At 33.2% G+C, this 25,501-nt stretch overlaps 1 non-coding gene across 1 annotated transcript; it reads left to right on the top strand.

Moving 5' to 3' along the window:
• The first annotated feature begins 292 nt into the window (after nucleotides 1-292).
• Trnav-cac (transfer RNA valine (anticodon CAC)) lies at nucleotides 293-365 on the top strand. The gene has a single exon. It is a non-coding gene; the product is annotated as a tRNA-Val (tRNA).
• The last annotated feature ends 25,136 nt before the right edge of the window (nucleotides 366-25,501 follow it).

Below are 25,501 nucleotides of genomic sequence, written 5' to 3'. Positions count from 1 at the left end.
CCCTAGTCAAACTAGTCCTAAATTACTTACTTGCCTTCTGGAACAAAGTTCAATACTTAAAAAAAAAAAAAATGCAATAAAATCTATTACTCAAAATATAAAATTGACAATGTCCAAAATCCAGTTAAAAATTTGCTGTGGCAAAGTGAACCCTTTAAAGTTTATCTTTTCTATTGCTACAATTTTTAAAAATTAGACAAAATACAAAAAAAAAAATCTGTCAACCGTGAAAAGTGAACAAAAGTGGACAAGTTGTCATTAGGGAATATAAATAAAACTACAATGAGGGACTGGGGATGTAGCTCAGTTGGTAGAGTGCTTGCCTCACAAGCACAAGGCCCTGGGTTCAATCCCTAGCACCACCAAAAAAAAAATAAAAAAAAATAAAAAACCAACAAGAACAATTATTGACCAGAACATAAAGAAATTGGGACCTGTGTACTGTTGGGAAAACATAAAATGGTATAGCTGCTATGGAAAATACTATAGCAGTGCCTCAAAATACTAAAAATAGAATTATCATATGATGTAACAATTCCAATTCTGGATATATACCTAAAAGAAATGAAAGGAAGATATTAAAGAGATGTTTGTACATCCTATGTTCATAGCAATACTGTTCAAAACAGTCAAGAGCTGGAAGCAACCCAAGTATCCATCAAAGGATAAGTGGGTAAAGAAAATGTGGTATATACATACAATGGAACATTATTTAGCTTTGAAAAGGAATAGAAGTCTGACACATACAACATGAACCTTGAGGCCTTAAAGACATTATGACAAATAAAATAAGCAAGTCAGAAAAAAGACAAATACTGTATGATTCCATTATATGAGCTGTCTAGAGTATTCGAATTCATAGAATCAGAAAGCACATGGTGATTTCCAAGGTCTTAGGAGAGGGAATAGTAGGGAGTTACTGTTTCATAGATATATATAGTTTCGATTTTGCAAAATGAAAAAGTTCTGGTGACTGGTTGCACACTAATGTGAATATGCTTAACATCACAGAACTGTACACTTAGAAATGTTTAAAATAGTAAATTTTATCTTATGAATTTTTTACCACAATTTTAAATTTTCAAAAAAAATTAACTGTAAAAACACAGGCTGATTGTAAAAAAAAAAAAAAAAAACATCAAAAGTGAGAACCTTCAACAGGGTAAGCTTCCTAATTACAGCTCCAAATTAAATTCCATCTTTCTGATCAGGCATACAACAAGGCCCTTATTGGTCAAAGAGTGTGAGGAGATTTCCAGAATGAAACAGCTGGAGAAATGGGTTCTCAAACTCTGTGCACAAACCCAAAAAGTCATGGGCTCACTTTTGATATGTACATGTAGAGGGGAAAACCAAAGGTAGTATAACGAAGGCATTGAGAACTGAAATAACATCTAATCTACTCACAAAATGATTCACATACAAGACTGGTTCCATGGTACAGGCCTGTAGTCCCAGTAACTCAAAAGGTTTAGGCCAGAGAATTGCAAGTTCTAGGCCAGCCTCAGCAACTCAGCAAAGTCCTAAGTAACTTAGCAAGACCCTGTCTCAAAATAAAAAACTTAAGGAAGGACTGGAGATGGAGCTCAGTGGTAACCCTGGGTTCAATCTCCAATACAAAAAAAAATTTTTGAAAATTGGACTTAGATTGAAACTGTGGCCCACAGGGGTCGTACAGGGTCATAATGTAGCAAAACAACAACTTTAAGAATCATAAATTTCTCATCAGAAATCATGGAAGGTAGGATATAGAATAACCACTTAAAAGTGATAAAAGAAATGAACTATTAATTCAAAATTCTATACTCTTTTGGAGCCAAGTTGAAATAAAGACATTCTGAAATGAAGGAAAATTAAAAGAATTTTCACCAGTAGATCTGCTATAAAATAATGTCAAAAGAAGTTCTTCAGACCAAAAGGAAATGATTCCAAATGGAAATCTGGATTTCAATAATAGATGAACAACAAAATGATAAATACCTGGGAAAATATTTTAAATATCTACATTTTACTTGAAGTGGTACAATACTACATAAATTCAGGAAGTTTAAGTATGTATAAATTAAACCAAAGATCAACCAATAAAAAATTAACAATACAAATATAATGAAAAGTCATCAGATGAATTAAAATGGAAATTTCCAAATAACCAAAAAAATGGCAGGGAAAGAGAACTGAGGAACAACATAGAAGTAGCAAATTAAAAACACATAATAAATGGTAGATGTACATCTTAATGAATCAATAATTGCATTAAATATAAATGGTATAACACATCACTTAAAGGATATGGATTATTATATATAATACTTTGCAGGACACAGGGTAACAAGACTCAGCTTAAATTTAAACATGTTGATAGATTAAAAGTAAAAGGATAGAAGAAGATGCACAATGCTAATATTAATCAAAAGATATCTAGAGTATCTATTGAATATCACACAATATTCTTGTTCTTCAGAACAAGACATACAGTCAAGGATAAAGAGATATATAGGGACTGGGGAATAGCTCAGTGGTAAGAGCACTTGCCTAGTAATAAGTATGAGGCTCTGGATTCTATTCCCAGCATCAAAAATAAATAAATAAAAATTAAAGAGGGCCAGACATGGAGGCACACACTATAATCCCAGTAACTTGGGAGGCTGAAACAGGAGATCATATGTTCAAAGCCAGCCTCAGCAATTTAGCAAGGCAATAGATAAGTTAGCAAGACCCTCTCTCAAAATAAACAATAAAAATGGCTGAGGATGTGGCTTAATGGTTAAGAATCTCTGGGTTCAGTCCCCAGTGCCAAAAAATAAAATAAAATAAAAAGGACACATACATGATTAAAATGTCAACTCAAAAAGACAGCACATCAAAATCCTAAAAAATAGAAAATGTACAAACAATATAAAAGTCAATTGAACCTAAAACTGATTTTTGAAACATCAATTGATATATCACCAGCAAGACTAAAAGAAAGAGAAAGCAAACACAAATTACCAATATTAGAAACAAAGAAAGGGATATTATTATAGATATTACATAATTAGAATAATAATAATGGAATGTCACATACAATTTCGATGATAATAATAAATTTTAAAATTTAATTGAAAAGGACAAATTCTTTGAAAGATACAAATCACCAAAGCTATAAATTTTGAAATCTGCCTAGCCCTATATTCAGAAGAATTTAATTTATTACTAAACAGCTCTCCACAAAGATAATTCCAGTCCTACATCCTACATTATTTCATTGTTAAGTGCTATGAAACATCTGAGGACATATTATCAACACAGACTCTTCAAAAATTAGAAAAGAGCACTTCTAAAACATTTTAAGAAGTTAGCATTTCCCCAGTACCAGTATGAAATAAAAATATTACAAGAGAAAGACCCATAAACTAATATCATTTGTGAAGACACAAAGAACATTAGCAAAATATTAGCAAATTGAACCCAGAAATTTAAAATAAGTATGATTTTCCCAGGAATGCAAGATCAGTTCAATATCTGAAAATCAATTCATGTAATCCATTACATTAACAGAATAAAGAAGAAAAAGTACACAATCATCTCAATAGATGCGGGGAAAAAAGTGACAACATTTAATACCCATTCATGTTTTCTTTTAAAAATCTACACTAATGAAAACACTTTTTAAAAAAGAAAAATATCTATGCAAACTAGAAGAAAACTTCCTCATCTGACTACTAAACAACATTTATAAAAAGCATGTAACATTGTTTAATAAAAGATAGGATGATTTTGTCCTAAGATCAAAAATAAAGCAAGTCTTCTTTTCTAGTCACCTTTTTCTTTTTTTTTTTTTTTTTTTTTTTTTGTGGTCCTCTTGCCTCAGTCCCCTGAGTCCCTAGGATTATAGGCATGTACCATAACGCCTGGCAAGAAAGAATAGTTGTAAAAAAGAAATAAAGAAGGAAATCTGAGCCTTAAAGGTGGCATCCATTGGAGCCTTCAGGCTAAGAGCCTAAGATCTGAAGGCCACAATGAGGTGAGACAGCCTTTCCCATCAGGGAGATGTGAGCAATGTGAGTGTAGGGCTTTCCTTCCTCAGAGTGAGTGCTCAGGGTCAATTTTAAAAGGTATCATTTAAAACTTAGTCCTTAAGTGCAGGCTGATACCTTCCACATCTCTAGTCTCTAGTGACCTTTTTCTAAAAACATGGTACTGATATCCTTGCAAGTGCAATAAGACAAAAAAATAAATAAATAAATAAGTAAAAGGTATAAAAGAAGAAGTAAAACTGTGGTTTTTGCCATTCCATTGTGTTTATAGAAAATCCAAAGCAATCTTAAAAATAAAAGCTAGCAAGACCACAAAACAAAAGTTTGTGATCACAGTTTACTCTCTACTTGAAATAAATCATTGGAAAATGAATGGAAATATCACTTACAAAAGAAAAAATACATAAGGACAAATTTAACACAGTATGTTCAAGACTTCTACTTTGAAAAATATAAAACAGTAGAAACTAAAAGAAACCTATAAATGCAGGTATATATCATGATCATGAATTGAAAGACTCAGTATTATTACATCCATCTCTATCCATGGATTCATAGCAAGCTTTTCTAGAAATTGACGAGCTGGTTCTCAAATTCATTTGGAAACGTAAACGACCTAAATAGCCAAGCAATCTTGAAAAAGAACAAAGTTGGGGAACTTAACAATCCTGATTAGATGTCTTGTTGTAAAGCTGCAGTAATCAAAACCATGTGGAAATGATGTAAAACTAGAGAAATAGATTAATGAAATGGAATAGTGAATCTTGAAATTGACCCACGCTGATATGATCAACTGATGCTTAACCAAGTTGCCAATGCAATTTCCAAAGTGATCATACCAATTTATGTTCCCACTATTTTGAAAATCAGTGTGGATGTTTTCCATAAAATTAAATATGTGGCTATCCTATGGCCTAGCAATTCCATGACTACATTTTTACCTCCAAATAATGAAATCATAAGTACACAAAAAGTCTTGCACAATAATGTTTGTAGAAAATGTATTTATGATAGTTCAAAAATGGAAATAAATATCCAATGTCAAGACAAATGATAAACAAATTGTGACATCCACAGAGTGAAATACCACTCAGTCACTCAATAATAAAAAGAAGCCAAGTCCTGATACAGGCAGCTCACATGAATGAACCTCAAAAAAATCATACTTAGTGAAAGAAGTAAGTTACAAAAGTGTGAGTCTTTTTGTATGAAATTCTGGCACCGGCAAAACTAATCAAAGGTGAAGAAAATCTAAAGGGTGGTTGATAAAAGGGGGGCCTTGAAAATGTCTGAGAAGGACAAAAGGAATGTTTTGGGGATGACAAAAAATATTCTATATCTAATCATAGAAGATGCATAATAATTCAAGAAATAAAAGAATGAACTTCCCTGGGATAAGAAAACACTGAAGCAACTAGGGATGTAGCTTAGTAGCAGAGCCTTTGCCTGGCATGTGCCAGGCTGTGGGTTCCATCCCTAGCACAAAAAAAAAGAAGAAGGAGGAGGAGCAGGGGCGGAGAAGAGGAAGAAGAAGGAGGAGGAGGAGGAGGATAAAAGAGGAAGGGGGAGAGAATGAGAGAGAGAGAGAGAGAGAAAGAGAATATGAAAACATTGAAGCCTGTATTTGAAATAGTTCCCTGATGGAAGGAAGAGAGGGAGGGAGGGAAACCTAAGCATATCCTAGTAAAAAGTCCCAAGTTTCAAAGACAAAAATATAACAAACTTTAGAACTAAAGAATAAATTATTTATAAAGGAAAAAGAAAAAATCAAATTGGCACCACAACTTTAGAAAATAGAAAGAAAAATAACATTGACAGAATACTTAGAAGTATGATGCGATTCAAAAATCCTATACCTAGCCAAGATATCATTCAAAAAAAATCTATTTTACAATGAAAAAATATATACCATTCACTTGCCAAGTACAATAAAGATGTTTACAGACATAAGAACACAGAGATTATATCACCAACCTAAGCCATCTGAGGAAGCAGCACATGCATCAGAATACTGACTTAAGAGAGGAGAGAACGAAGAGATGAGCAGCACAGGTTAATAATAAACCTTGTAATACGTTTAGTTCAAGGCTTCTCAGCCTTACCATTATCATTCAGATTATTATTTGTCTGTGAATTATGGGATGTTCAGACACATCCCTGTCTTCTAACCACTACATTCCCTCCCCAGTTGTGAAAGTCTGAAATATCTCCAGACACTGATGTATGTTTCCTAGGGGCAGAACCAACCTCAAGAACCACCGGTATGGTTTATAATTATTTATTTAGATAATAGCCAAATAACAAAAATTTGATTATAAGTATTTATAATCATATACATGATATATGACTAGAGAATCCTGACTAATATATCTGGTAAAAATTGTTTTGAAAATGCAACAAAATGAAGGATCTTGAGATGAGGAATTATCCATTTGTTATCACAAGGACCTCTGCAAAAGGATGCAGAGAATCAGTCAGAAAGATTTGAAGATGCTGTCCAGTGACTATGAAGATGGGAGAAGGGAACTACTAGTCAAGAATACAGACGGCTTCTAGAAACTAGAAAAGGAGGGGGAAAAAATCACATTCTTCCATAGAGAGCCTCCATTAGAAATATCCTGATGACACCTTGATATTAGTCCACTTCAGACCTCTGACTTCTAGAACTGTATGATAATAAATCTGTTGGCTTAACAACCAAGTTTGTGGTGATTCATTACTGCAACAATAGGAAACTAATACAAACTTCTTCCAAACTCCTGAAAATGATTTTAGCTATGGGTTCTCAGGGCAATATCTTTTTTTAAGATTTACAAAGGAGGGCTAGGGAGATAGCTCAGTTCGTAGAGTGCTTGCCTTGCAAGTAGAAGGCCCTGGGTTCAATCCCCAGCACTGCAAAAAAAAAAAAAAAAAAAAAAAAAAGATTTACAAAAGAAATATAGTGTAGCCACACTAAGTTAAGACAACAGCCTCTTTTCACTCCAACCTCTCCAAACTTTTCTCACATTGGGTGGTGCAGGATGGCTTTGGGAATTTTGGGGATTCTGCCAAGAGAGAATTGAGTCAGGGACATATTTTAGTTTTGGTTTACTTGGAGACATATGTGATCATTTCCACAAGCCATTGTTAATATCAGAATGGCTCTCAGAACAACTAATTCTGTGCTACCCTGTACCAACTCACCCAATGAACACACAAAGCAGAAATCACATTGCATGATGAGTGCATCCTACACTGACATCTGGTGAACAGAGGGGAAAAAAATGAATGGCACTCAGAGCCTGAATCTAGTCTAATGGAAACAAACTTGTAAGCAGAAGATTCAGTGCCCACTGACTACTAGTCAAAACTACCAATATTTTATCAATATTTTTTTTAACAATCTACTGCCCACACTAAAAGTGAAGAGTCAGACACCTACCTCTGATGAACAATCTTTTCTTACTATAATTATAATTATAAGCACAGTTAGAATTATAAGCACAGTTAAATATTTACAATAGATCATTACACATACTTGCAGTAAGCACAAGGCTCACCTTGTTTTCAAGTCTTTGGTTGCTAGATCTGTGTATTCTAGTTGTGGAAAAAAACAAAAAAAACCAGTACAACATGCATTGTCAATGGCCCCCTTCCATCTTCAAAGCCAGCAATGCTGGGTTGAGTCCTCATATCATATCACTCCAACCTCCTAGTCTGCCTCCTTCTTGAAGTTTTGAGAATCCATGCAATTACACTGAGCCAACCTGAACAGTCTAAGAAAATCTCCCCGGTCACCTGCTAAATTTAACCATATTTTCAAAAATCCCTTTGTCATGTAAGGTAACATTCACAGGTTCTAGGGATTAAGACATGGACATTTTATGGAGGCCATTATTTTCTTACCACACTGGTTGATGGCACAGCCACAAAAAATGAAACATTCCACATTCCTTAAAACACAGTGATTGGGACTGGGGTTGTGGCTCAATGGTAGCTTGCTCACCTAGCACACATGAAACCCTGGGTTCGATACTCAGCACCACATAAAAATAAAAATAGAGGTATTGTGTCCACCTACAACTACAAAACATGTATTTAAAAAAAAAAAACACAGTGATTGGCTGTACCAATGTATTCTTTTGAAAATTGGCAATAAAGGGAAAGGTTTAAAATACCTTGTTTTAGCCAAATAAGGAGGGTAATACTTTTTGTAAATATTCTAGATAATAAATGAAGAAATGGTTGATTTTTAAACATCATTTTGCAAAATTTAAACAATTCTTGACAATAATCATCTTGGCTGATGGAGATGAAAGAGACATATCTCTTCACTGAAAAATAAAGACTTCAGATATTATAAAAAAATATACTTCAGATATTATAGAAGTATACAATAAAGTAGTCTTGCCACCAAATAAAAAAACAAAACCTGATTCTGGCAAATTCTCTAAATCCAGCAGTGGATGGATAAGCTGGGGTGTGGGAGAGGCATAGTAATAGTACATAATATTTGAAATTTTCTAAACTAAAAAGTTTTTAAATGTTAAGAATTTTTAAAGGTGGGATAATAAGGCAAAATTAAATACTTCATAATCTGTTAATATGAAATGTTTTTTTTTTAAAATGTTTTGGGGTTGTTTACATTTTTTTGTCATATAAGAAAGGTTCCCATAAAATCTCCAAAATAATCATTGCCACACAGAATCAAACAGAACACCCATGCTATACAGAGTACAGGAGCAGCCTCCCTGTGTGCCAGAAAATCACGAGTTCAAAGCAGGTCCTTTGTTTTCAGTTTATCATTATGATCCTCATACTATGCCTATCTTTGTGATCAGAAAAGGAAAATGGTGTATTTCAGTGGGTGGGCAAAAAATTGGAACTAAGTGAAAGAGGTATCTGAATAAATATAGAAGAACACTTAAAAATGTTCTTTCTCATTTCTAATGCTTTACTACAGCTAACTGGAGTAAATATGAACTGGGGTATCTAGCTTTTCTGATACAATATCTGGACAAAAGTCGTCATTGCATCCTTAGGTTTCAGCAGTACTGCTTTAATTTTACAAAAAAGGATAAGTTGGTGTAACAGAAAAGGAATGAAATAATGATGAACTCTCTTGAGTTTCTTAAATACATAAGAGGTAAGCAGCTAAGATGCAATGAAAAGATATGAGTGGGAAGTTTGTGACCCATGAAGTTGATACTGCAGGAAGCTTGAATGAAAAGTTGAAAGGCTTTATGAGTAGGCCAGACTAGATAGATAGTGAGGCAATTAGAATCATTCATTGCTGCCAAGGCATCAGGCCAACATGAATTACAACCCAAACTGAATGAAGCAGAATAGAAAATAGAAAAGCCTTTAATGAAAATGTTGGAGAACTCACAAGGGATGGGGAAAGTGCCAAATAACTGGAAGATGGCTAAGTAAACTAAAAGGTCTATTCTCCCATCAATGCATAAGGGATTTACAAGTTTAACTCACATTGCTATTAATAGGAATTCTATGTGTGATCCAAGGGTGTATTCATGGAGAAAATGCAGCTATTAGTGTCTCGATTGGCCTCTCTTGAGCCAACACCAGCAAATGCTCCAAATTGTATGGTAGTTTGGTGACAGACTAACAGAGGCTAGTATGAAAACCACCAGTTTATCTTCATCTTGTAATCCTCTGATAGTACACGATCCCTTATCAGCAAAGAGTAAAACATATTTTATGCAACTTTTATAACACTTAATGAAAACATTTAGAAATTCGTTTCCAGAAAGTTAAAGTAAAAGGAAAGGAGAAAAACCAGAGATTCCTATTCAATTGAAAAGACTATCTGGAAAATAGAAGCACATTTTAAAATCATTTCCCACCTGAAAGGAATCTGTTTGCTAACTTATTTAATAACAGCTATCATAGTCCCTACTATGTCTAGACATCTATCAGAGGCTTTACCAAGGATTCTAATCATGACAAATAGTTTACAAAGTAAGTAATATTATCCCTACTTCACAGACAAAGAAATTGAAATTAAACATTGATTTGCCCAGGATCACCCAGCTTGAAAGTGGCAAAGTAAAATCCAGGTCTGTCTAATTCTAAAGCCCACGATTCTTCCCAAATACCTCACTGCCTACTACCAAACAGCAGGCCTCGATCCTCCAATAGTTGCTATGTCTTAATATTATTCACTTCCAGATTCAATGCACCACTTCAAAAGCAATGAATCTTCTACAAATTTATGTTTGCATTTTCATACATAGAAAATTATGTTTTCAAATAGTATTCCTCCCAAAAAAGAAAAAATATATATATACTAATTTTTGTAGGTTGATGAAATTGTTAACTAAGAATATAAGTAACATTCATTGAGCAGACATTTATTGAATTCATTACATGCCAAGGTCTATACTGGACTTAACACGAAGACAAATAGAGACCCTGCTTTCAAGATCAGCAAAGTCTAGTATAAGAAATAAAGTCACTCATTAAGTACAGTCAACTGTATGATATAGAAAAGGTAATACAAAGTGCTGTGGGGATACGTTATACCTTTTGGGTTGGTTCTTAATAACATTAGCAATTTTAGTGCTATAATCCATTATTTTATAACATATTTTATTAGATGACTTCAACATAGCTTTACTGAGGGCTCAATAATATTTCATTTTTTGCAGGATCTTCTTTCCCCAAATTTCTCTATAATACATACAGGGAAACATACTCAAATTGTTGAGGGAGAAATAATGATTCTACAAAATTAAATAACTTTCAGACCCCTAAGGGAGTTCCAGTGCCACACTTCATTCCAATGTAAAAGTTTTCCCACAAAAATCTACTTAATCCAAAGTAATATAAGCTTTAAAGACTCTTCAAATTATCTTAATTCCTTAAGAACCAGTTTGAACAGGTTCCATCAAATAGTCTGTACTATTTTAGTTCCACCAAACAACAAAACAATTTCTGAAACCATAGGTAGGTGCTGGATACTGCTTTCATTTGAGTTAATTAAAAGTATTTGATCCACTATGGTGCAACTCAGTGTAAGATCTTTAAAAGAAAAAAATCGATTAATCCATGCAAGTTTCAGATAGCACCTAATCTAAATACCAGCACTTGTGACTGGATTTAATCAAGCTCTGGCTATTATTTATTGACCTATCCAAAAAGGGGGAGTTGTTTTTATTTTCTTCTATAAAGGTTCTCAAATAATGAATAAGCTGTCAAAGCTGGCATCAATTCCCATTACATAATATATTGAAATTTTTGCAAACACTAAGCAGATATCAAGTAAATCAAAATAACTTTTATTTAAAATGCCAAATATTAACATAATTCAGGATACAGGATAGTTAAATCTGACCTCTTGTCTCCTACTTGGGGATGATAAACATGAATTAAATTCTACAGACTTTTAGTAGATACACACTTCTAAACAGCTTCTCCTTCCTGGGTTACCAACAACACCATGTAGCCTTCTGAATAAGCAAAAGAGACATTATCTACACAAAGTGAGTTTAGGGTTACCAGAAGGATTCCAGGCCCAAATATCTGCCCAACCTATGTGCTGACTTCTGAAGCAAGTATTTCCTCCTTTTAGCTCAGCGGTGCTCAACCCTGGTTAATCATTAGAATTATCTGGGATACTTCTTAAACACACTAATGCCCTAGCTTCTGCTCCAAAGATTCTTATTTTAGCCTGGGCATCTGTTGTTGTTTTGTTTTGTTTTGTTTCGTTTTGAAGCATAACAAGTGATTCTAATGAGCAGCTATGGCTAAGAACAACTGGTAAGATATTCAAACAAATTTCAATAGATATTAGGGAAAAAAAGAAGAGGTTGAGATTATTCAGAAAGGACTAGAGAAGCAGTTTATCAAAGACACAAGTTTGAGGAGCCTGGGACTGTCAAGAACAAGAGTCGCAATTCAACCTTTAGCCTGTAGACAAACCTACAGTTTATTCAGAAAGACAATCTTGTGGTGGAGGAGAAGGAACGGTGCTGCCAGAAAAAAAAATATGTGATCCAGTTTCAGATCATTTTACCACCATAGACACAGAAATGAATTTTGAAGATTTTGTCTCATAAATAGGCTCAATTATTTTTTTCATTATAAGGGATGAAATAAACTATCAAAAATAAGTATTAAGAAGTATTCACTCCTTTTTACAGATGTCTTATTTGAAAACTGAGACCACAAAATAAAAAGGGCATTCATAAAAACACACAGACAATTTTGATTTTGTATTTGTTTTGTGGTGCTGTAGATTGAACCCATGGCCTTATGCATGTGAGGCAAACATTCTGCCCCAAGATAAACCTGCAGTGTCAAAATAAACGTCTTTAAACTATGGGAGGAAATTTTTCTCAGTTTGCACATAGCTATATTTATTTGAAACTATAAAAATAAGCCCCTTAAACATAAAAGAAATTCTATTACTATTTTTTACATGTCCTATTTTTTACAGAAATTCTACCTTCTTTAAGAAAGAGAAAGTAAATTTGCATTTTGAGATTAACAATAATAAAAAAAAAGACTCATGAGAGGGCATAGTCAATGGGAAGTTATTTGGCAAATTTCATTATTGGATAAGAAAATATACATTTGCTTTTGATATTTGATTTCATATTTCAATATTGATATAAATATACATATTTGGTTAATAACAAATTGTACCAGCCTGGCACTGTAATCTTAGTGCATACCTATAATCTTAGCAACTCCAGAGGCTGAGGCGGGAGGATCTCCAGGTCAGAGCCAGACTCAGTAACTTAGTGAGGCCCTAACCAACTTAGATTCTGTCTCAAAGTGAAAAATAAAAAGGGCTAGGGACTTAGCTCAGTGGTAAAGTGTTTTTGGTACCATAGTGCAACAAACTGTACCAAACAAACAAATAAACTGTACCAAAAGACTTTTATTTTTAAGTAGATATTTCTTGCAGGAAAATAATAATAATATAAAGCATATAAAGTAGATATTCAACTTTTGAGCAAAAGCTATCACACACACAGACACAAAGCAACTTGATCTGTAAGCTTAAATACCCAATGATTAAGCCTACCATGTGTTTGTCCTATGTAAGTACTTTAGTTGATACTGTTTAAAAAAGAAAAACTGAAAACTATTAACTTTTTTTATTTTAACAATCTCTGTCAAAGGTTCTGACCAAATGAGTGACTAGATGACCCCATATAAATTTAACAAGCTTCTGATTAATTCCACAAATATTGTCCTTTTTTAAAAAAAAATATATAAGAAGAAAAGTTACCCAAGTTCACACATCCCATGGGAAAAGAAATATAAACAGCACTGGCAGTCAGTAGTTGTTGATATATTGCATTAATGGGAATGATTTTGTTTTAAAGCAACCGTATCACTTAAGTGACAAAAGTGACAAAAGAACATACCAGGAATTAATCCTATATTAAGAACGTAAAGTCATGGTTTTTCAGGTATGACTGGAGTCATGAGTGATGTTTGTGCCTTATTTAGCCCCACAGCCATTTGTGGAGCACTCTGAGAACTGATTTAACTCAGGCTGTATATGATTAGCTCTGGAGTATGAGGCCGGGCCAGTGGATTCCTCACCTGTACAGGTAAGAGATTCAGTCAGGAGGTTTTCAGTTGTCAGTTCTCATTTCAGGTGTGGGAGCTTGCCAGAACTGAAAGGGCAACTGAAACCTTTATAAACTCAAAACTGTCTGAATCGTAAATTACAGGGAATGCAAACTCCAGTTTTCTTCAATAATTGACGTTACCACACTTCTGAAGTTTGAAAATTAAGTCAGCTGTTTAAAGAATTCTGCATATACTTTACACATTCAGAAGCATTTTTCTTGGATAGCACCAAACATTTTTTATAACTGTACATATTAATTTATTACCAGGATAAATTATATGGGCATGCTAAATAAAATCTGATAACTTCAAAACGTAATGCAATTTTATTGGTGAAAATGCTTTTCTCTAATTTAAAATAATAACTACTTTACCAGATATACTTTATTTCTATTATATAAAAGAAGTTGTACAACAAAAATATCACCGAGGCACTGATAATTCTGAATAAAAGGTGAAACCTTTTCGGTTCATTGGCCATAAAAGAAGCTTACCCACCGAAACTATGTTTAATTCTGAAATAATTCCATCTGAGAACAATAAAGAGTCAAAAGACATGAATAAAGAGGAATGTTTGGCAGACTCACAAACAACATATTTTCCTATTATTCCATTTGGAAGAAATAATGAATATTATATACCTAAATAAAACCCAAATTCTGTTTTGAAAAGTGAAAAGCAAATTATTTATTTGGTTTGCTCTTACTTTACATAATTAAATCAACTAAAGGACTAAAGAATCATTGCAGATTTCTTTCTTTCCTGAGTTTTTAATTCCTATTTGATACAATTGTTTTTCTTCATATCCATTTTTGTAGTAATAGTCCTGAATGAGAAATAGATCAGTTACCATTTCATTTATTTTAATACTTAATACCACACTACTAATAGTCATTATTCTGAAACAAGATTGTCTGAGTTCAAATTCTGGTTCAACTAGTATTTATTGTGTCTTTAGACAAGTTATTTAATCTCTCTGTGTTTCAGTTCCTTCATCTGCCAAATGGAAATAATAATAGCCTATATCTCATGGTATTGTTAGTATATGTTTAAGAAACTAGAAGAATATCATAAAGGAAACATACAATAAGTATTTGTTAATAATATTATCATTATAATACTTGTTATTAAAAAAATAATCAACTATTTTCCAGAGTTACCATAGTGTCTGAGATACTATTTTTGTTTGTTTTTTTAATCAAATATTAGTTGACTCTTAAATACTTGATTTGAATTTCAAATCCATTTCATGACAAAGTAAACCTAAGTACATTGGCTTGAGGTAAGGTTTAAAGCATGGAATAATAGCTCAAACAGAAGCAGATTTTAGACAAGTCAAAGTGCTGTGTGGATTCTAAGATCTCCATTTTCTCTGTCATCCCAGTCTACCTCACCATTTCATGCCTGTATCTGGCAACTTCACCTTCCAGGTCACATTGGCACTATGCTGCACATTTAAATTACTTCACTAAAATCAGATTCTATATCCTCCTTACTAATAAATTTGAGGCAATGGTGAAGCATGGTTTCAGGCAAGCTAACCTGGGGTTAAATTCTTGCTCTAACATTTACTAGTTGTATAACCATAAGGCTTACATGGTTCGAACTTCCTTTGCCTCAGTCTTTTTATCTGAAAGCAAAGCTGCTGTTCATCTTGCATGGTTGTTGCAGAAAGTAGGTTATAAGCTTTATAAAGCATCAAGAACAATGCAGCTCAAACCAGCTGTAGGTAAAGATGTACTCAAATATTTCTCAGAATTATGTTACATGATCATTAACACTGAGGTAGGCATTCTATAAGGAGACAAATGATAAGGGAAACGAATCTGAGGAGTTCCAAACTGCTATTTAGAATTTAAAAAACAATAGATGATATGATTCATTTACAGAAATATTCTAAGATGATCCTGTAATTTGATTTCTAAACCTAATAATTAAAAATGTGGTTTTGAATTGTATTTTGATCTCAACATAAAGATTTTTTGATGAGGAATAAGTTAGCATTTACAATTTGCTTATCAGCCCCTTATTATAGATGGGCAGATGGTAATTAGTATGTAGAGGTAGTCCATGAAATTTTACAAAGGTTCTCAGATTATTACCAGCTAAGAAAGAGTGCATTAAAACAAAAACTAAATGGGGAATCATCTGTTTGCTTGTTTTGTGTAAGTCCCTGAGATTTATTCCAGTGAGACCAATAAGCAAAAAAGAATGAAATAAAAAAGGCAGAAGGCCAAAATGTCGTAAATGCTGTTAAAGTATTTGATAAAAGCTATCCACTTGAGGTTCACTGCAGCACATTGGAAAAAATGATTTTCCCATATTTAGACACAAGTGATAGCAAGCCAAACACTCTGGAAAAGACGTGATACTGTTATACACAACACACACAATCATATTTATTTTATTATTGCTACCTACATGGCCTGTAGTGTTAGTAGGAAACCTGGCTTGATGTACATGATATAATATTTGGAAGCAGCTCTGATTATTCTACCCTAATTAGCAGGATGTCTGGTAAAAGTCAGCAAACAACACAATTCCTCAGTTTGGTACAAAAACCTAAATCTTAAATTTCCATAATTTTTAAAACAAACAAACGAGGACAGGAATTTTTTTTCCTGGATTCGTCTTTTCAAAAAATTCCAAGATCCTTCCAGTCGATACATAAGATAGGGCACATATTGTCAAGGATAAGTTGTTAAAGTGAATACGAAATGTGCTTCTCAAAATATCGTTTACACATTTACCAGATGGTAAAATAAACATGTAAATTGTTATCAAGTATACACCAAGTTTGTATTAAAATTTTACACACTGCAGGAAGGGTGTAAAAATTATCACATATTGTATTACTTGTTCACTTAATAGTTTATTAGCATTTCATAAATATTTTCTTTAAGAAAAATATGATTTAAATGGTCAGAGGATTCATATGCTGCTGATCAGAACTATAGAAGCTATGAAATTCATTATAAAATGAAGAACATCTAATTCTTTCCTCTGTTCATTAGTTGAAAGTGAAAAAAACATTAAAAAACAAAAATTTTAATTAAATTCATAATTTAATAGTTAATACCTTTGTGAGACAAGGCATTATGTAAGAAAGTCAGTGGATGTGCACACTGTCATGGAGGATTATCCCAGACATTCAAGGTTTAGAGTCCTCTTTTCATCGTTGTTAAAGTCTACTACAATTTAAAGTACTAAATGTGGACCAAAAAAATAAGAAAATTAAATCTCTATAACATTTTTATCTTTTCAATTCCGTCTGGGTTCATACTTCTTAGATGTATGAACATCCATAGGAGCACATTTTGACACCTCCAATCTCCTTCTGGGTTTAATGACAAGTTTTGTTTGTCTGTCTGTTTTGTAAGGTAGTAACCTCACACATGCTAAACAAATGCTCTATCACTGAGCTACATCCCCAGCTTTTTATTTTATTTTGAGACAGGGTTTCCCTAAGTTGCCCAGGCTGGTCTCAAACATATGATCCTCCTGCCTCAGTTTCCCAAGTAGCTAGATTATAGGTGTGACCCATTGTGCAAAACTAGCATTAATGGCTCTCACCTCATGCCATTACTTTACAACCTTGTTGCCAGATCTATCTGCAGCATGATCATATAATACAGTATTATAATCAGACACTATTTAAAGGCAGAATGTCTGGAATAAATCTACCTTTAGAATCACCAGAGCAGACTTAACATATCTCAGAAGCACATGATTATTACAAAGACAAACATTATCATAAAATTTAGTGAGTTCTTTTTTAAGTTTTCCATCAGAATGACTATTTTTCTTAGGAAATCCTGGAAGTCAGGAGCAGACCCAAAGCATCTAACCCAAGTGTAACATTTCTTTAAAGTTTCATTTTTTAAAAAAAAATTCATAGTGAAAGGATCCATGAATCACAATAAGAAGATTTCCTGAGGGTAACAGAGGTAGCTTAATTTATTATTATGCTTGCCCTGATGACATAAATCAATAAAGAATATGAAAAAAAATTAAGTTCCAAGACCTGTCTGCTTCAGTCAAGAAACTTGGAACCTGAAACCTTGAGCCTTTATAATTTCACATATCAAATTCTGGATTTAGTGTCTTCCTAGTATAAAGTAGAATATAGATCAATCCATCAAGCAATCTAAAGATTTTCATCTAGTGTCTCATGAAAAGCAGAGGCATCAAGATCACTCAGGAGAGTATTTTTCCTGCACTGTGTTCCCAATAACCCAGGTATTGTTGGTGATAACAATATTAGGAGTCAATGGAAGAACAGAGGAAGAGGCCCAGTGAACAAAAGCCAGGGTCCTTCCCCTGTTCCAGTAGAACAGATCCACATTTACCTATTTTATATTCTGCATGTCAATGATTTTTAAGAGTTTTGTTGCTAAAAATATTTAAAGTCTGATGATCACCATCCTCCTTGGGAATAACTGACAAAAATTTGATAATTATCTGTTATTGGTTCTTTCTTTTGAATATATCTTAAATCTGAATTAGCCTCTGTTCCCCTCAGTTCATCTACCACTTAAGAAAGTAGTGTGAATCATGAAGTAACAGAAAAAAATTGACATCTTAAAGTTTAAAAATTTCTTTTTATCAGGTGTAATGGTGCATGCCTGTAGTTCCAGCCACTCAGGAGGCTGAAGCAGGAGGACAGCAAGTTTGAGGCCAACCTCAGCAACTTAGCAAGATGCTGTCTCAAATAAAAAATGAAAAGGACTAGATATGTATCTCAGTGATAAAATGCCCCTAGGTTCAATCCCTAATACCACAGAAAATAAAATAAATAAAAAGTTTCTTTTTAAATTAAAAGTGAAATGTATAGGGAACATATTATAATGAAGTTTATTTAAGGCAATGTAATAGTTTGCTTCCAACTTGAAAGGGAAAAAGAAGGAAAAGTAGGTGATAATTACATTCTACTCTATGGCACCTTTTGATTTGTGTATGCAACAATTCTATCAGAATATTAAAATAAATAAGAAATTCGCCATTCCTTTTTCTTATTATATATTGGTAATATGGGTTGAGCAGTGAAGTGAGATTTTATGTTTTATAACAGGTTGTTGGATAATACAGCAATAAAATTTGTAAAGCAATTTCTAATATGCAAGGTGCTATTATTATATATAACTTAATAATAAAATAGAATAAATGTTCATTTTTATTAATAAAAAAGAAATCATATAAATTCTACTTTCTACCTTCAAATTTTTCAGCTTGTTTTAAAATGAAAATAACATGTACTCCTGCCAAATTCTTAAGAAAAATTAACAATCTAGAAAGGCATGTCACATTATTCCTATACATTTTCACTTATACCATCCCATCCCAAGATTACACATTCTCCAGAGTTATATGTTCCCTAGTTAGTAGATACCTTCCTATTTTAGATGCCAATTTCTAATTTTATCAATAAGATCAACTTTTTAATTATGTCAAGACTGACATAGTTGGAACTAGTGAGAGGGTGGGGGAACAAATTTTCATATACTTATGGAGTAACTATAAATTGATACAGCCCATAGCCCAGAAATTCCACTTTTAGAACTTATCCTATAGATATCTGTATGAGTTTGGATCTGGAATGTCCCTCAAAGGTTCACGTGTGGAAGACTTGATCCCCAATGCAGCAGTGTTCAGAGGGAAGTGATTGGATCAGGAGGGCTCTGATCTTATTACTGGGTTAATCCATTGATGGGTTCATAATTGAATGGCCTCTTGGGAGGTGGTGGAAACTGTAGGAGGTGGAGCCTAGTTGGAGGAAATAGGTCACTTGGGGCATGCCCTGGAAAGGTACATCTTGTCCCCAGCCCCTTCCTCATTCTCTCTCTTCACTTCACCATGGCCAAGAGGTGAGCAGCCTTGCTCCACCATGTGCTCCCCACCATGATGCTCTGTGTTGCCAAAGGCTCAAAGCAATGACGCAAGCAACTATGAACTGAAACCTTGAGCTAAAACAAATCTTTCATCCTTGAAGTTGATTTTCTCAGGTATTTTATCACAGCAATGAAAAGTTAACACAACATCTAATACAAGTATAGAAAGATAAATGTACACTGTATCAATTTTTATAATAGCAAAGACCTAGGAATAGCTACATGCACATAAAAAGGGACTGGTTATGTTAGGTATGGTTTATTCATATAACCTAATAGTAAAGATGTTAAAAAGAATAAGATCAATGCGTATTGAAGAATATAGTCTAAATATATTGTTAAGTGGAATATGTAAGTTGCACTGTAGTAATATGACTTCTTCCAATAGAATCTATAGTTGAGTCAATTAAATTTAATCACTTATTTCCATTTAATTAGAGGCCAAATTCATCTTAATATGCAAAATATTCCATTATATGGCATGTAGCCTTTCTAATCTTAGCTTCCTTTTACCTTCTCTACATACTCTGTTTCCCAAGCATCAAAAACATCTGTTTCTTAAGTAGGCCTTTGCTCCCCCACTCCCCTATCTCCCAGATTTTTGTTTATTTTTTTATGACTTTTTTTTTTTTTTTGGACAGAAAGACTTTTTACCTCCTGGACTTCTGAAAGTTCTGCCTCAACAAGTATTCCATCCATAAAACCTTCCCTGATTCCTCACAGAATTTAATCAAACCCTCCCCTATGCTCCCCAAAGGATTTCTCTTGTGCTTATTTCTAGAACTCAAGGTTCATCACTTTTGATCTTATAGTATGGTGTTTCCACAAATCACAGAGAATCTGTATTTAATTCATCCTACAATCTCCTTGGTGCCTTATATAATGTCTCAGTCATGATCTGCAATCAACAAAGGCTCACTAAATTAAAATAGTAACCAAATCCATATGGAGGTTCTTGTTATATCAGTTTATCTTAGATAAAGAATCCCCAATCTTTTCTCTTTCTGTAAAGAGAAGCTACTTTTCATTTCTCAAAATTGTGAAAGCAAAAGAGGTAGGAGAGAAAAAAAAATTCACCTAAGCTACCCTCAAAAAAGACATAAAACAGGGATGTAACACTGTCTTATTACTTTTCTCTCAACTGGAAATTCACAGGAGAAAATTGGTGGGACATTCAGTTTGGAACTACCAGAGAGGCTTTTGAACTAATTGCAGAGAAATCCTAAGTTTTGGTCCAGACATTTCTGTCTTAAACAGTTCACCATGGTAAGGATATATTTATTAGAATTTCTATGAAATGAACTATCACAATGTTGCTTTTGGTTCGCAAAAAACAAACAAAATAAAATATATAAAATAAAACCTTTTAACTTAATTACAGTTTAAGACTGCAAAAAGAACAAGGATAAATAAAATCCATCAGTCCAAAGATTTCATTTTAGCAGTTGTTTTATCCTCCTTCTTATTAAATTGCATTCACAATAAACAAATTTCATTTTATCATAAATTTCCCAAGTAAAAATAAGTAAAAGTAATGAAAAGATTGGCAGACGATGTACACAGATAATTCAGAAATAGGAAATGCCTGAATATTTAAAAAAATTACTATACATCATTTCTAGGAAGAATGCTAATTGAACAAACAAAAGAAGTATAATTTATTCAAATAAAATTTGGGGACCTCAAAAAATTCTAACACAATTTCACTCTTTTAAAAGGTTCTGAACAGAATGATTGAGATAATGAAATCTAGTTTCAAAATATACATAAAATCCAAAACAAGGCATAAATTAAAAACTGTGCATTTGTTCTCTAATCCTTTTACCATTTTTCAATCTGGGAACACTTCTAAATTTAGGAGTGAGCTATAATAAGGCACGGTCATATGACTGCCTAGTTTCTTGAACATTAATAAATACTTAATTCCAGCACAGATGAAATAGTTGGAGAAAGTGGGTAGAAAGATGAAATTTGGAGAAGTGGATAGTAAGCAGTGTAAGAAATAAGTAAAATCAGTTAACTTTAACTTTTCTTCTAGTTGGTTCTCTTCTATTTTTAAATCCCAGAATCTGCAGTTTCTAAAGATTATACAAGCTAAATTGTTTGTATGTAACAAAAACTATAAGACTTTTCCAATAATTTAAGCTTAGCAACTCCCAAAATATAGTTAACCAACCCTTTTCCTTTTAACCTCTTGAGTTGTAGCCATTTTGAGACCTACAGCTGGTGAATTTTCATGTTCTTCATCATATGTCTCAGAACATAGATATCATTTCATCCTCCCTTCTAGTTGTTATAATGCTTCCAAATATTAATATTATGTAATATGTAATCAACTATATTAACTTTTGTTCCTAGGGATAATCTTCCACAATTAGGTGGATTCTGAATCTGAACAAAACAAAAATGAAAAGTTTCTCTGATATTTCTGTTACAATATACTGAATACAATTTCTCAAATATGTAAATTAATTTGTGACTCAGTTTGCTGGGTGATGTTCATATCATGACTCAAATGGATGCAACCACTTAAAAATGAATGACTTGGGAGGATGCCATGGACTGTAGAGCTATCTGAGTAAGTAAGCTGCTTGTATCTGGCCTGTATTGAGGAGAAGAAATTTTTCCATCTGACATATTTAGAGGTATCCCTCTATAATTGAATTGAAATATGGTACATGGCTGGCATTACCCAAACTGACTTCCCATCCTTAGAACTCTGTATTTGTTCTGTGGATTAGACTATTCTAGATAATCTGATATTTATTCTGTAGAGAATGCCATGAGATTTCAACTTGCAACATTTCCAGAAAACTTTCCAATTTTGGCTTATCCAGATAAAGGCTACCTTATGGATGATTGTAGGGTTTCAAGAAACTGCAATCATCATCATATTTCATCATAATAAACTGGGGGCAGAATATAGATGCTTTCTTCCACCCAGAAAGTGAGAAGACAGAATACTTCAGGTCACTTTATCCTTACAGTCAAGAGGATAGACTGCCTGTTCTGCTTGAAAAAATAGAAAGTTATTTGAAAATAATTATTTTTAAGTCTGTGTGTTTATTTTTAAGAAAGTTGTCATTATCATAGTTTCTAGGTATAAAATTGTAATGGACAGATACAATTTGCCACCATTACCAGCTATTAAAATTGTAACAAACAAAAAAGAAAAAAAACCTTTTCACTACAAAAATAAAAGCAAACGAAATGAAAAATCTGGAAGAATAGTTCCCCCACTTTGCAACACATTAGAATTACTTAGAAATCTTTAGAAAGTACTGATGCCCAGATCTCACCACCGATAGTCTCATCTTGATGTAGTTGGTATGAGGTGCAAATCTCAGAATTCTTAAAACTCCCCCAGTGATTCTGATGCGAAGCCACTGACCTAGAGGGTATGAAAAGAGCTGCCATCCTCTTCCCTCCATCCAGCTGTGCATTAGTGTCAGGAAGGAAAAAGGCAGTTCATGAAAAAAGCCACACTAGCAAGTTTGGGCCTGTTTATGCCCAAGACAGAAGTGACCTTGATTTTCAATAAATCAATATGCTTGGAGTGTGTGTGCAAGAGAGAGAGACAGACAGAGACAGAGATGAAATGCCTGAGAGACAGAGAGAGAGATGAAATACAAAAAAAAAAAGTCAAATCCTAAATTAATTACAGTAGTCTCAAAGAAGGATGCCTTAAAAAACAAATTAAAAAGAAAAGCTTGCAGATCATAATGGAAAGAACATTATAAAGGACCATCTCTCCATCTTTACACCCATTTACTCTTCATGACTTTATACACTCAAGCAAATTATTAAATGAGTGATTCACTCACTTTTGCTTATATATTCTACCATTCTAGAAAATAAATATTAAATTCATATGTCGAGATATAAGAGGAAACTGTGTATATTCTAGTCTAGTCAAATTAGCAGTATCGTTATAGCAATGTATTTCAAACTTTGAGTCACTGTCCTTTAGAGAATCACAAAATAAATTCACTAGGCCTTAATCAGGATTTCCTTTCCAATGAAACTTAACATAAAATAAAAAATAACAGAGTATAATGAATATGGTTAAAAATATATTACTTTGTAAAACTTGTGTGTGTATGTGTGTACATAATACTCAGTTCCAGTTTAAAAAAAACTTTGAAAGCCATTTCTCTAGTGGTAGTTCTGCCCTAGCTCAAAACATCTGAATTCAAACTACATAGGAATTCAGAAATCCATGAAAAGCACAGTTCTTTATATTTTTAAAACAGATTTAATATAGGCATCTTAGATACTAAATTTCCAACTACAAAATTTCAGCCACATTATATGAACATTTCTTTGATCTTAGATTTTCACCAATTTCTTACTCAAATGAAAATTATATTGCATGCAAATTAAGTTACTATGAATTTAAAGGCTCCTGATTCTAATGTTAGGAAGTACAGACTTGTTTTCATAAGTGAGACATTGTTAAAGGGGTACTTCTTCAGGCTCCCGTATCCCCAAAGAGTGCTGTATCTAAGGCAGCAGAACACAAGAAGTGACAAAAATCTCCCGCTTGCTTTTCTTGATTTTATGTTCCAGACCCATAATGTTGCCACACAAACACACACACAACCTATATTTTGAAAGTTAACTCTAAAGTAAAAGGAATTGAAAATGAAATTTCAAAATGTTGTAGGTTTAGGTTTAAATTTAGGAACTAAGAGTTTCCTAAAGAAGTAATGATTCAAGTAAAACTACTTCTCATGATCTTCAAGGCCTGCATCTCTTAGGTTTGGTTCTTTCTTTTTCTCTTTTCTTTCTTCCTTCCTTCCTTCCTTCCTTTCTTTCCTTCCTTTGTGGTTATGTAGAGAAAGAGCTATTAGTGATGCATTTAGTTAATAACATCGACTACATACAGTTGTATGACCATAAAATTCCTGCCTTAATGATGTTGGCATGTATACTTCATATTGCAATCTTCTTTAGTACTAAGAAAAATTAACCTTTTAAAAGTCCATTTTAGTCTTCATCATGTTAAACTTAGATTAAGAAGAAAAAGAACATGACTCGGTATGAGATGACTCAAGGAAGTACAAGTAGGAAAATAGAGTCAATGTATCAGGCTACAAGAAATAAAAATCAAGACGAAGAGCATCAGGCAATAAGTCGAAAATATGCATTAAGAAAAACACTACTAGATCTTCTTTCTCCCACCTATTCTTCCATATTACATATGTCTAGCAAATTTTTCTAGAAGAGACATACATCAGGACATACCCTGTGAAAAGCAAATCCTATAGAAACTATAAGTGAATGAATTAATGAGCAAGCAAGCAGACAGCAATGAAAGAAAAGCTGGAAGGAAGGGGAAAATGAAAGAGTTGTAGAATCTGTGATTCTGAATCATCCAAAGGACTAATTATGACTTAAAATAGCTAAGAGAATAAAGATTAGTCCACAATAAGGTCATTGCACAGGTGAATGTAGTAAGAAAGATTGTAATGTCTGTGCAAACCAGAAAGCTGAATCAAAACAAATCAAAGAAAGCATTGACAGATGGATCCCAAATACAAAAGAAACCAGAGATAAATGCAGTACCTCACATAGCTAAGAATATTATGTGTAAAGAGAACAGAAATACCAAAAAGATACAAAAATATTAGGTTGTCCTTTCACAAATACAAAGAGAAATGAGACAATAGAAAAGTGAGTACAGAGAGATGATGAAATTATAGAGACATTTAGGGGAGAAAGCACAAATTTTTTTTAAATGAGTGGGAAGAGCTAATAAAAAGACATACTATATCTGATGTTTGTCCCCCAAACTTCACAATTGCTTTTTGGGGAAAGCATAAAAGTTCTGACCTGAAATAAGCAAACTGATGAATCAGACATAAATTTTTGATAAAGATTCAGGTTGAGGGTAGTAGTGTGAGGAAAAAAAAAAAGAGTAGATTTTTAAAAAAGTTGTTGGCAAGAGAGTCAACAAGGGCAAAATGAATGTCGGAGAGAGCAAGTTGGAGGAAGAAGGAACAAATT

This window comes from Sciurus carolinensis, chromosome 3 (genome assembly GCF_902686445.1).
Source record: "Sciurus carolinensis chromosome 3, mSciCar1.2, whole genome shotgun sequence".
NCBI lineage: Eukaryota > Metazoa > Chordata > Mammalia > Rodentia > Sciuridae > Sciurus > Sciurus carolinensis.
This window is presented reverse-complemented; position numbering and strand designations above follow the sequence as displayed.